At 37.4% G+C, this 13,115-nt stretch overlaps 1 protein-coding gene across 4 annotated transcripts in view; it reads left to right on the top strand.

Annotated features, from left to right (window-relative positions):
* Positions 1–13,115, top strand: part of msps (msps cytoskeleton-associated protein 5) — a 34,247-nt gene that overhangs the window by 11,886 nt on the left and 9,246 nt on the right. The window lies entirely within an intron of this gene.

The following is a 13,115-nucleotide window of genomic DNA, read 5'->3' as shown; positions in this document are numbered from 1 at the left end:
TTATTTGTTGATTTACAATTTTTCTTATGTTTAACAAAAATGGATTTTTATAAATATAGATATCTGTTTTTGGCGGCATTCAATAAACTTCTTTCATTTTGATGTCCGGTCCACGTCAGAATATTTTTCAGCCAAGAAACTTCTTTTCTTCCTCTGCATGGTCTTCCATCAACTGATCCTTTGATAATTTTTTGCAGAAGAATATATTTATCATTTCTCATGATATGTCCCAGGTATGACACTTTTCTTGTTTTAACTGTTTTAAGGAGTTGGCGATCTTGATTCATTCTTCTTAGTACCTCGTCATTTCTTATGCGATCTGTCCACGGTATTTTAAGTATTTTTCGGTATATCCAAATTTCAAATGATTCCAGTTTTCTTTCATCCATCGCCTTTATTGTCCATGTTTCTGATGCATCCCAGCAAAATAAATTGGAAGTAGTGCAATGTAGACTAGTTCTTTCACGGCATGTTTTTATGCAGTTCAAACAGAGTCGTGAAAAAGGCACACCATTCCTCACATTTTAACCGCATTTGGATGCAATCCAAAGAATCACATCCATTTGTCACATTTTAACAACATCCGGAGGCAGTTCAACGGAGTCTTGAAAAAGGCACTCCAATTCCTCACAATTTAACAGCATCCGGATGCAGTGCAAACGGAGTCGTGAAAAAGGCACTCCATTCACTACATTTTATTAGCAGTTGTTAGAGATCCCTACCTGTACATAAATCAGTTTGTACATCTCTACAGGCAGCGGAATACATTTCCAAAAAGAGATAATCGTGTTAACATTTCCAAACATTTGCTAATACAAACTAAATAATATTTAATTTGTGAACATTTTTCCGGTAACTCACGAGAAGAAAATTTCCCAATGGAGTGCTGTTGGAGTACATGTCGAAATCTTAACTGGTGATGGGAAGACAATATCAAACCCATTTAGCAGATGAAGCAAAAGCACTTAAGCTTGGATTAAATGAAGAGCGGAGGAAACATACATGTTTGCGATCGAATTCAATAGAGAATTTTCATAATTTGTGTTTATTTAATAAAGGTATTAATATTTTTGTTTTACACAAATAATAAATGCATTTTATTTTGTTATTTAAAACACGTGCTCTAGACTGCCTCCTATTCTACCCCAAAGGGTCAGTTAAAATGCAATGCCAAAGGGTCAGTTGAAATGCAGTGCCAAAGGTTAAGTTAAAATGCAATGCCAAAGGGTCAGTTAAAATGCGGTGCAATGGAGTGCCTCTTTCCGGGGTCACTCCCTTGTAAAAATCATGAGTGAAAATGCATTTTTGGGTGCCACCGTGGTGCAATGGTATGCACGCCCGCCTTGCACGCAGAAGGTCGGGGGTTCGATTCCCCGACCAGGCAACATCAAACATTTTTCAACGGTGGCAAAATACCCCTCAGTAATGTTGGCGACATTTCCTGAGTATTTCAGCCTTGAAAAACTTCTCCACAAGTGGTGTCTTAAGACACGCCGTTCGGACTCGGCGATAAACAGTAGGTCCCATATCATTGAGCTAAATATGAATCGGGGTGCACTCATTGATATGAGAGAAGTCTCCCTTGTCCCGTATGGGATGTTGTGGAACAATGTGTTTTGTTTGAAAATGCATAATTTGATGCACTTCCAAATCACTTGTACATATCATTTAACTGCCTCTTTGGAGGCAAACTTTTCGCTGGGATATAATAAAACAGACCAGATGTAGCATTTGATGAATCTGGTTTTATTTATACCCTCCACCATATGGAGGGTATAATTAAATTTGTCATTCCGTTTGTAGCACATCGAAATATTCGTCGGAGACCCTATAAAGTATATATATTATTGATCAGCATAAAATTCTATGTCGATTTGACCATGTCCGCCTGTCCGTCCGTCTGTCTGTCTGTTGAAATCAAGATACAGCTCGCATTTTTAAAGATAGAAAGTCCAAATTTGGTACAGAAGTTTTTATTACTTGCAGGATGGTTGGTATTGAAAATGGGATATATCGGTCCACGTTTTGATATAGCCCCCATAGAACGGTACCTCCCGATTTTCGGTATTTTTAAGGTTTTAGCTTCATTATCCCACCAAAATGGCTGAAATTTGGTACGTAGTCTTCTTTAGGGGTATAAAACTTTCCCCCAGAATTTCGTCGTTATCGGTCTACACCTTCATATAGCCCCCATAGAACGGTACCTCCCGATTTTTGGTATTTTGAAGGTTTTAGCTTCATTATCCTACCAAAATGGCTGAAATTTGGTACTTAGTCAAAGTTGGTGGTATAAAACTTTCTCCCAGAACTTTGTCGGTATCGGTCCATGCCTTCATATAGCCCCCATAGAACGGTACCTCCCGATTTTCGGTATTTTTAAGGTTTTAGCTTCATTATCCTACCAAAATGGCTGAAATTTGGTACTTAGTCAACGTTGGTGGTATAAAACTTTCTCCCAGAACTTTGTCGGTATCGGTCCATGCCTTCATATAGCCCCCATAGAACGGTACCTCCCGATTTTCGGTATTTTGAACGTTGTGGCCTCAATATTCCACCGAAATGGCTGAAATTTGGTATTTAGACTTCGTTGGGAGTACTCAAGCTTCCCCTTTAAATTTGTCGGTATAGGTCCACGCCTTCATATAGCCCCCATGGAAAGGTACCTCCCAATTTTTCGTATTTTGAAGGTTGTGTCTTCAATATTCCACCAAAATGGCTGAAATTTGGTATTTAGTCTTCAATGTGATATAAAACTGTTCGCCAGAAATATGTCTGTACAGGTCCACGCTTTCATATTGCCCCATTTCTGACTAAAATTCGTCGGTATAGGTCCACGTTTCGATATAGCCCCCATAGAACGGTACCTCCCGATTTTCGTAATACTGAAGATTGTGACGTCAATATCCAACCGAAATGGCTGAAATTCGTTATTTCGTCTTCCAAGAGTTATAAAATATTCCAGAAGAGTATTATCAGTATAGGTCCACGTCTTCCTATATCCGCATAGAAGCTAACTTCTTGATTTTCGGTATTTTTTAAGTTTTAGCCACATTCTCTTACCGTAATATAGGAAATTTGGTACTTAGTCTTCTTTGAGCCTAAAAACTTTCCGTCAGAAATTTGTCGGTATTGATCGACGTTTTGAAATAGCCCCCATAGAATGGTGCCTCACATTGTTTTACCGAAATTGCTGAAATTTAGTATTAAGTCTTCTTCATACACGAAAGAAAACTAATTATTCCATTTTATTTCAATACAACTTGTGGTGGAGGGTATAACAAGTTCGGCCCCGCCGAACTTAAAGCCGTTCTTACTTGTTTTAGTTTGTATACCGATGTCATGACTTGTCAGTATCTTGTTGTATCTGTAAAATGCATCCCTTGCCATTTCTATACGACAAGTAATTTCTTTCGAAACATCCCATTGTTCATTTATGGTAACTCCTAAATATTTATAGTTTTTTACTTTTTCTATTACGGTGTTTTGTATTTTCAACGTACTGTTGTTATACGTATTTTTTCGACTGATGGTCATGTATTTTGTTTTCTTTTTGTTGATTTTCAATCCATACGATTCACTTACATCTGTGAGTTTGTCAATAAGTTTTTGTAGACCGGATATGGTGCTAGCTAATATTGTTGTATCGTCCGCGTATCTGATATTGTTGATAATCATACCATGTATTTGTACTCCTATTCTTTGGTGCTCTATAGCCTCCATAAATATTCGTTGGGAGTATATATTAAATAACAACGGCGAAAGGATACATCCTTGTCGTACCCCCTTTGAAATCGTTATTTCTTCCGTCATTTCTCCGTTTATATCGATGTATGCCGCCTGTTTCCAATATAAATTTCGTATACATCGTATTTCCTTCTCGGTTATGTTTATTGATTTCAGAATCTCTATTAGTTTATCGTGACGAACTGTGTCGAAAGCTTTTTCATAGTCAACGAAACATATAAATATATCCTTTTGTACTTCTCGGCATTTCTGAACTAGCACCTGTAAGCTAAGCAGTGCTTCTCGAGTCCCCATTCCTTGTTTAAATCCGAACTGTGATGTGCCCATATACTTTTCACATTGTGGATATATTCGGCTATGGATTACTCTTAGAAAAAGTTTTAATGCATGACTCATGATACTAATCAGTCTATATTCTTCACATTTTTTTGCGTTGTTCTTCTTTGGTATTGGTATGAATTTTGAAATGAGCCAGTCTGGTGGATATTTCCCCGTATCATATACGTGGTTAAAGAGTATTACGAGTAGTTCGACATTTTCATCCTCTATAAGTTTTAATACTTCAGCTGGTATATCGTCAGGTCCTGTTGCTTTCATATCTTTGAGTGTTTTTATTGCCTGCTCTACTTCGTACCTTGTTATTGGGTTTCCAGTCAGATTGTCTTCTGTTTCTTCGTAAGGGGTTCTTTCGGCATCAGTGAATAATTTTGCTACATATTCTTTCCATATTCGTTTTTTCTCCGCTAATTCAAATATAGCTTTGTTATTTTCATCTAGCAGAGTGGCTGGCGCTGTTTTTTTATATACTCCTGTTGCTTCCTTTAACTTCTTATGAAGGTTGAAGTCATCGTGTAGGTTCTGTAAAGTTTCAATTTCTTGACATTTTCTATTAAGTAAATTATTTTTTGCTGCTCTTGTCAAGGTTCTGATTTCTTTATTTATCTCCCAGTATATTTCGAAATTTCTATTTTTCTGTTGGCTTCTTAGGATTCGTAATTGTTTTATTTCCTCAGTGACCCATTCATCATCTCTCGATGCAGGAGAGTTTTGTAGACACATATTCGTGGTGGAGTTTATCTTTGTTTTGAGATTATGCCATATATTTTCCACATCCTCCTTGTTTACTCCTTCAAGTTTGGAGTTAATCTCTGTTTTAATTTCGCATTTAATATTTGGATCTTTCATCATGTGCAGATTTAGTCTGGGTGTCCTCTTCTTTTTTCGGGTAATTGCTAATTTGATCCTGATTTTAGAAAGTAGCAGGTTATGGTCAGATGGGACGTCCGCACCGGGGCAAGTTGAGCTCTTCATCACACTTGAAGCGTATCGTTTGTTGATAATTATGTAATCAATTTGATTTCTTATGATGTTTGCTGGGTTATCATGAGGAGATCTCCACGTATAAAGTCTTTGGGATGTAATTGAAACATTGTATTTGTAACTTTCATTTTATGTTCTTGGAAGAATTGTACCAATCTATCCCCTCTATCGTTGCGTTGTCCTAGTCCATATTTTCCAGTGACTCCATTTACCTCATCTCTTCCCACCTTTGCGTTAAAATCTCCTTGTATAATAGTAATTTCATGAGATTTGTTGTTTTTGAGTAACTCTTCGATTTCTGCATAGAATTCCTCGATTTCGTCATTACTTGAGTCCGAAGTGGGAGCGTAAACTTGGATAATGTTCATATTAATAGGTTTTGTATTAATTTTTATCATCATTGTTCTGTCAGAATGTGGGATGAATCCTGATACATATTCTGCAATATAACTCTTTACTATTATTGCCACACCCTTTCTGTGCTTTCCTTCTTGATTTCCTGAGTGAAATACTCGAGTATTTTCCGATCTAAAATCTCCGCTTTCAGTCCACCATGTTTCACTTATTCCGAGAATGTCTATATTTAGTCTGTTCATTTCGCTTATAGTGTTATTGAGCTTTCCAGCTTCGTATAAGCTTCTAACATTCCACGTTCCTATTTTTAGTACCTTTTTTGTTTTACCTCCGGGGATTCTTAGCACCCTCTTATTGCCGGAGACTGAGGGCCGTGTTTCTTCTGTTGTTTCCATATTAATTATTATATGATTTGCAAGGGATTTTACTTCAGTGGTTTCCCGTTCCCTTCTGAAGGGTTTGTAGTTTTCCATCTATGGTTGCAGCCGCTCCACGGGAGTTCAGACGCTGTTCACAGCCGCCCAATATGGGAACAGACGCTGTGGTAGTATTCATTCGCTGTTCGGAAGCCGTTTTAAACTTGTTACGCCTACCGATTTCCAGTGGTGGCCGTTCTAGCTGATTCAGCTTCCGCCCACCAAAGGTACTAAGGGACCAGCTGCCGCCCCTTAGGCTAGTTTTTGGTCACCCCCGAGTATTTTAAAGTGGATATGAAATTGATTAGTTGCGGGCGAAGGGTAGGGAATACTATAGTTTCAGTTGTCACCAAACAACTTCATCAGTTCCCTTTTTCGCCGACTCTGTATCGATAAACAGGTCAATAAAGCCATCTAGCAAATTAAATAAAATGAGAAATTTGCTGTATGGCCCTAAAGCGGTTTACCCTACAATTTGAGTCGAACTAAAGAATTTCATATCCACCACTGTTTTTATGTCGTTTTTGCTTCGCAAAAAATTTGGAAAAAATCTGGCAACGCTGACATGACCAGCTAAAATAAATTGTGCGCTCCTGAAAATTAAATTAATTTACAAGAAAGTAGTTGACAGTTATAAAAAACTTTTCTACCAACATAAAGTATATATTATTCTGGATACTCTGAGCTAAAAGTTTTGTGTGTGGCGCGCTTATCACATCTAATTGCTTAATTTTGTTTCTGTGCTGAAACAGATACATTATTTTTGTTTACACACACACACACACACGGTACCAGTCTTTGCTATTCTTTTGTGTACTATTCGTTACAAATGGCTTCAAGTACAAGATCAAAGTCCACTAATGTTGATGGAAGTGGCAGATGGGTATGTCCGATTTGTTCCCTTGGAATTAATAAAGTTTACAGTGTTGGTTGCTCTGGGTGTGCTAATTACTTCCACCCTAAGTGCATCGGTGTTACTACGGCTCAACTTAAAATCAACAAGTCTTTTAAATACACTTGCGGAGCGTGTAAGTCGAGTAGTGGTGGCTGCGCTGTTGTTGCTGCCAATTCTTTGCCTGCGAATCAACAAGGTGCTGTACTTGATTCTGCTACGTCACAGCAGAATATTGTATCTTCAAATAACAGTAGCGGCGATGTGCAAATGTTGCAAATGTGGTTCGATAGGTTATCGGCTGATATGAAAAAAAACATGGATACTCAGATGCAGAAATGTGTACAAGATTGCCAAGCAACTTTTGATAATGTTGTTGACTCATTCCGAAATGAGTTTTTTGATGCTCTGCGCAAAGTTAAAGAGGATCTAAGTTCGTGCCAAAACAAAGTTAATAATATTGACGAAAATCTTCGTGTGTTAAAGGGTGATGTAGAGGCATGTAAGACAGTTTCTTCATCTGTTAATGATCTGGAACACAAGTTGGATAGTATGGAGAGGCAAAATAATGTTCTGCAGAGGCGCTTAAACAGAGCGAATATAGTAATTAATGGATTGCCGCAGGGAATAAAGGATATTAGTCAGGCAGTGTTGAAATTGTGTAGCCTTTGCAATGTAAATCTAAACGCATCAGATTTGCAGCATTGTTGCTACTTTGCGAGAGGCAAATCTATATTGGTAAAGTTCAACTCTGTGTTGACTAGGGACTCTGTTATGGCGAACTACCACCGTGCAAACCCAATTAAGGTGAATGATGTTATTGGTGGTGAACTACTATCAAAGGTTTACATAAATGATCATCTAACATCCGATGCCGCCAGGCTTGTTTATATTTGCCGCCAGCTGGTTCGACGCAAAGAGATTAAAAAATATAAACTCATAAACGGCGATGTACCACGAGTAGAAGTTTGTTTTGGTGATAAATCGAGTCAAACGCTTACGTTAAGAGAGTGCGAGAATTTATTTGGAGATTTTGATTTTGTAAATGAATGATTGTTCTATAACTTTTCAGATTTTATACGATAATGATAAATGTTCATGTATGCAATTTAATTGTTTTTCAGGAACACTTTGATGTGATTATATTTGAATTTGTTTTTGTGATTTTTATAATGTTTTTCAAATTTATTATTAAAATAATCAATGTTTGGTTCCCCGGCAAATTGTTTTACATTATTTCCAATGGTACATGAATTCAACATTGGACCCATAGTTGACAATTCTACCTTTTTTAGAAATATATTTCATAAATCTGATAATAATATTGCTTTTGGTCACTTAAACTGCCAAAGTATTTGCCCCTCAAATTATAACTTGAAATTTATTGAGGTTCAAAGATTGATCAATGGCAGTGGTATTGACGTTTTTGCTATTTCAGAGACATGGCTGAAAGACTATGTAGGTTCGAATGCTGTACGTATTCCTGGCTACTCTTTTGTAAGAAATGATCGGCCTACCTCGCGTGGAGGTGGTGTAGGGATTTATATTTCCGATAAGTTGAAATTTCGAGTAGTATATCGGTGCGAAGAGTATGGTATTTGTGAAAGTATTTTTATTGAAATTTTATGTAACAGTGATACTGTTCTATTTGGAGTAGTTTATTTGCCTCAGGGGCAGGTAAATGTCTTCGAAGAGTTTCACTGTGACCTATTTGCAAGGTACTCTCATGTCGTTGTTGTTGGGGATTTCAATTTAAATCTATTTGAAATTAGCCGGTCTGATCGTATGAGATCAGTTTGCTTGCGATTGGGACTTTCGGTAGCCCACAACTCTTTGCCTACTCATTATGACGTATCACACTCATCTACATCCTTAATTGATTTTTGTTTGTTGAGCCGCATAGATTTGCTGGAGCACTCCGGTCAGGTGCAATGCCCTTCTATTTCCCACCATGCATTCATTTATGGCTTGTTAAAGGCTAACGTCTTGTCGCACGAAGTTTTTATTGAATATCGTGATTATAAGCATATTCGGTGGGAAGAATTTTTCCAATACATATCAAATATTAACTATGATGTATTTTCATTGACATCCGATGTCAATGAGCAACTTGCCTTTCTGAATTCTGTTATATCTAATTTGCATTCATGTGTGCCTATTGTTAAAAAGAGGTTATCTTATGCAAATGATGCTTGGCTTAAATCGCAGTCCATTTTGTTGTCTAGATCTTTAAGGGATCTAGCATATAAGGAGTACATGCGTGAACCTACGCCGGAAAATTGGAACATTTTTCGGTTGTACAGAAACCGAGCTAAATCTGTTCTTCGGCGTGAACGCCGGAAGTACTTTACTGAATTTTTTAGAGGGATGAATTCCTCTCAGATTTGGAGTAGGTTGCGATCTGGCGGTTTAGTTGGTGACCATTCAGGAAATGTTGGTGGTCAGTTTGATGTTGATGAGATAAACGACTCATTTGTTCAGTCTGTATCTGTTCCAGTTGCTGATAGGGTAGATTTATCTGGTTACTTTGGTGAGCATCCTTCTTTTTCCTTTGATTGTGTCTTTGAGGAAGACATTTTTAATGCTTTGAATTCCATTAAATCCCAGGCGTTGGGTACTGATGGTATTCCAATTGCTTTTATAAAAATTATATATCCCTATATATCGAATTATTTACTTCATTTCTATAATACAATATTTACGACTTCCGTTTTTCCAGCAGCGTGGAAGGTAGCCAGAGTAGTTCCTATACCCAAAGCAAAAGGTTTATCCTCGGTGGACAATTTGCGTCCAATATGTATTCTACCTTCACTTTCAAAAATTTGTGAACATCTTATGAAAAAGCAGATGTTAAACTTCATTGATAATTTTAAACTGCTAAATCCGTTTCAATATGGATTTAGACGTGGTCACAGTACCGTGTCCCACCTTTTGCATCTTACTGAGACAATTAGAGAGGCTGTAGATATGGGTAATAATGGTGTATTGGTTTCACTTGATTTGTCTAAAGCATTTGACAGAGTAGACTATGCTACTCTCATTCAAAAACTATGTAATGAATACTTCTTTGATGCCACGGCGTGCAGGCTCATTTTCTCCTTTTTGAATGGTCGATCTCAGTTCGTGGACTATAATGGATCAATTTCTAGTGTACGTTCTCTTAGCAGTGGAGTTCCGCAAGGATCCGTTCTTGGTCCTTTGCTTTTTATCTTGTACATCAATGATGTCAATGTCTCTATTGATATGAATGTATGTTCTCCATTTATATACGCTGATGATATCCACCTGTTTTTCCACTCTCCTAATGCCGCGTATTTACTACCTGTTATAAATTCAACTTTAAATGCAGTAGGTGATTGGATGGAGCAGAACAATTTCATTGTCAATGTTAACAAGACAAAATCACTGTTATTTGGTTCTATTCGGCAGAGTAGCCATGTATTTACAATGTATATGAATGGCAATATTGTTGAAGTAGTGGATAAGATTAAATGCTTGGGTGTATACATTGATCATAAGCTTGAGTTTAGTGCTCATATTGATGCTTTGTTCCCCAAAGTCATTTCTATATTGCGTAAACTGAATTGTACGACATTTTATTTACCATTTTTTGTGAGGAGGCAGCTCGCGCATACGGTATTGATGTCTACTATTGCATATGGCATCGAAGTTATATCTGGCACTAGTCAACAGTGTTTAGATAAGATTTTACGAATTATTAACATGGTAGTTCGTTTTGTTTATCGATTGAATTATCGTGATCACGTTTCGAGCTATGTTGAGGAGTTTTTGGGTTCCCCCTTCCAATCATTTGTGAATGCTCGAGTTATTACATGTTTTTACAAAACTATAAGGAATGGATTTCCGGAAATGCTTTGTGAAAAATTCTCTTTCTTTCGATCAATGCGTAACCCCCAAATCACGTTTCCACGTTTTGGTTCGCAGATTTATGATCGTTCATTTGTTGTTCGAGTAGCTAGGTTGTGGAATATTCTTCCGATGAGCCTGCGTAATTTTGCTTATTCGCCTCATACTTTCAAGCAACGTTATCTATTGTATCTTCGTCATCCACATTTATTTGAATAGGAACATTTTAATTGTCACAGTAGAGGGTATAGTTGTCAATATTGCTATGGGGTTAACTTTTTTAATTTATTTAATTTTTATTGGCTAGGGAGCCAAAACATTCATAGGTTTTTGATTTTTTTTTTATACTTTGAATTTGCTATATAGATTTTTGTTAAATTATTTGAATTATACGGAATAGTGAATGATTTTATTATCTGGTCATGTGTATAAGCTTAATTATTGTATTAATGGTGATGCTACCTTGGGTCTATTTGACTTATTGGCATTACAATGTATGAATAATAAATAAAATAAAATAAAAAATAAAATAAATACCAAACTCAGACATGGCTTGAAACACCTTATAGTCGACGAACAGGTGGTATGTGTCGATCTGTCTTTCGTGGGTCTTCTCCAGTATTTGGCGCAGTGTGAAGATTTGGTCAGTTGTCGATTTACCAGGTCTAAAACAGCATTGGTATGACCGATTATATTATTGACCATGGGTTTTAAACGTTCACACAGTACACTCGACAGCACTTTGTATGCGATTGGGAGCAGACTTATGCCTCTGTAGTTTGTACACAACGTCCTGTCTCCTTTCTTGTGTACGGTACATAGGAGGCTGAGGTTTAAATCGTTGGGTATGCTCTCTTCCTGCCAAATTTCGGTAATTAACTGATGCATACTCCTTATCAGAATACTACGCTATCTGTATCAGTTACCAGATTCCCTTCATGATCTTTGCAGGAGATTGTGCCTACACCATACCCTTCAGTCTTGCGTTTTACACTCTGGTAAAATTTTCGGACTTCATTCTAACTCCTGAACATCTCGAGTTTCTCACGCTCACGTTTTTCTTGCTCTTTTTTCTGAAAATACGCTTCTCCTCTCTCCTCTTCTCCCGATATTTTTCTTTCCCGGTTCGTGTTGCTACTGAATGCAGGGTGGCTCTGTATGCCGCGTTCTTTCCTTAGTAGCCTTACGGCACTTCTGATCGTACCATAGATATTTATGTGGTGGTTTTTTGGTACACAAGCACAGATTTTGCGGCAGTTTGAAGTCAGTGGGCTATTCTTTGCCACTGCGCTTCCACATTATCCGGACAAGCAGTGCCGTCTTCCAGCATGTGAGTCAGTTGAGCGGAATATGCTTGTGCTATCTGTTGTGTTTGCTGCTTATCGATATCCAGCTTCCGTCCTGTTTTAGATCTCACTTTTGCCGCAACATTAAGGCGAGAGCGTAAGGAAATGGTCCGAATCGATGTTCGCTCCTCGAATCGATCGGATATCTAACATACTGGACGAGTGTCTTCCGTCTATCACAACATGATCAATATGATTTCTTGTTTTCCCATCTGGGGATATCCAAGTGTGTATGTCGAGATGTTGGAATCTGGTACTGCTCACTACCATGTTTTTTGCCGCTGCAAAATCGATCAGCCTCATTCCGTTGTCGGATGTTTTTCCGATCGTGGGACCAAAGATATTTTCTCTCCCAATTTTAGCATTAAAATCTCCTAGAACAATCTTAAAGTCATGGCCAGGGCAGCGGTCATATGCTCTCTCTAGGTGACATACCACTAAAAATCGTAAAAATATTAAATTGTGTGGTTGTAGATGTTTGTGTAAGTTTACTAAGTTTTTATTGTAAGGAATGTTAAAATTAGTGAAAGGACAATGACTGCTTCCCTAGAGTGCATATTCTAAAAGGTCCCATAACAGATAGAACAAACACACTTGGGCAAGTACTAATGTAATAATTGGCCACAAATTTGACATCATTGTTTTTACACCTGGAATTGTGGGCGATCTGAGTGACTCTTTTTCATAATTCCAATAAATTGTGATGTGTGGGAGTCTGGCTCCTTAGCTTGTTGGTACCTCCGTGTACCTCAACGAAGGACATTTGTATTGACTATTAGCTGAAGCACGTTTATCCATTCCTGCAAGATGCGTTCATGATGGCAAAACAAAACGTATGTGCTTCCAATTTTCTTTCAAAGAATGAATGCTGACAGAATTTAGTGGACTTGTATGTAGTGACTATTTTTAATTTTGCCATCCCAAAAGAATCATGCCAAGTTTAAAAATAAACGAAATTCCCAGTAGGTTTTCGATGACAAATCTAAATAAAGCACACACCAAATAGAATTTAAGTTTAAAAGCTATTGATTGTCTGCAGTTTGACCAATTTGGGAGCATGAGTATGAGTATACTTTTCCGGATTTCAATGAAGCATACAGCGAATGTTTTTTGAGAAGTAATTAATTGTATGCATCGTTGAATAACGAATTTGGTATTATATCTCATAATGTACAA

Source organism: Musca autumnalis, unplaced genomic scaffold, assembly GCF_047663935.1.
Source record: "Musca autumnalis isolate F117 unplaced genomic scaffold, ASM4766393v1 scaffold_1, whole genome shotgun sequence".
Taxonomy (NCBI): Eukaryota; Metazoa; Arthropoda; class Insecta; order Diptera; family Muscidae; genus Musca; species Musca autumnalis.
Note: the sequence above shows the minus strand (reverse complement) of the source record. Positions and strands in the feature narration are given on the sequence as shown.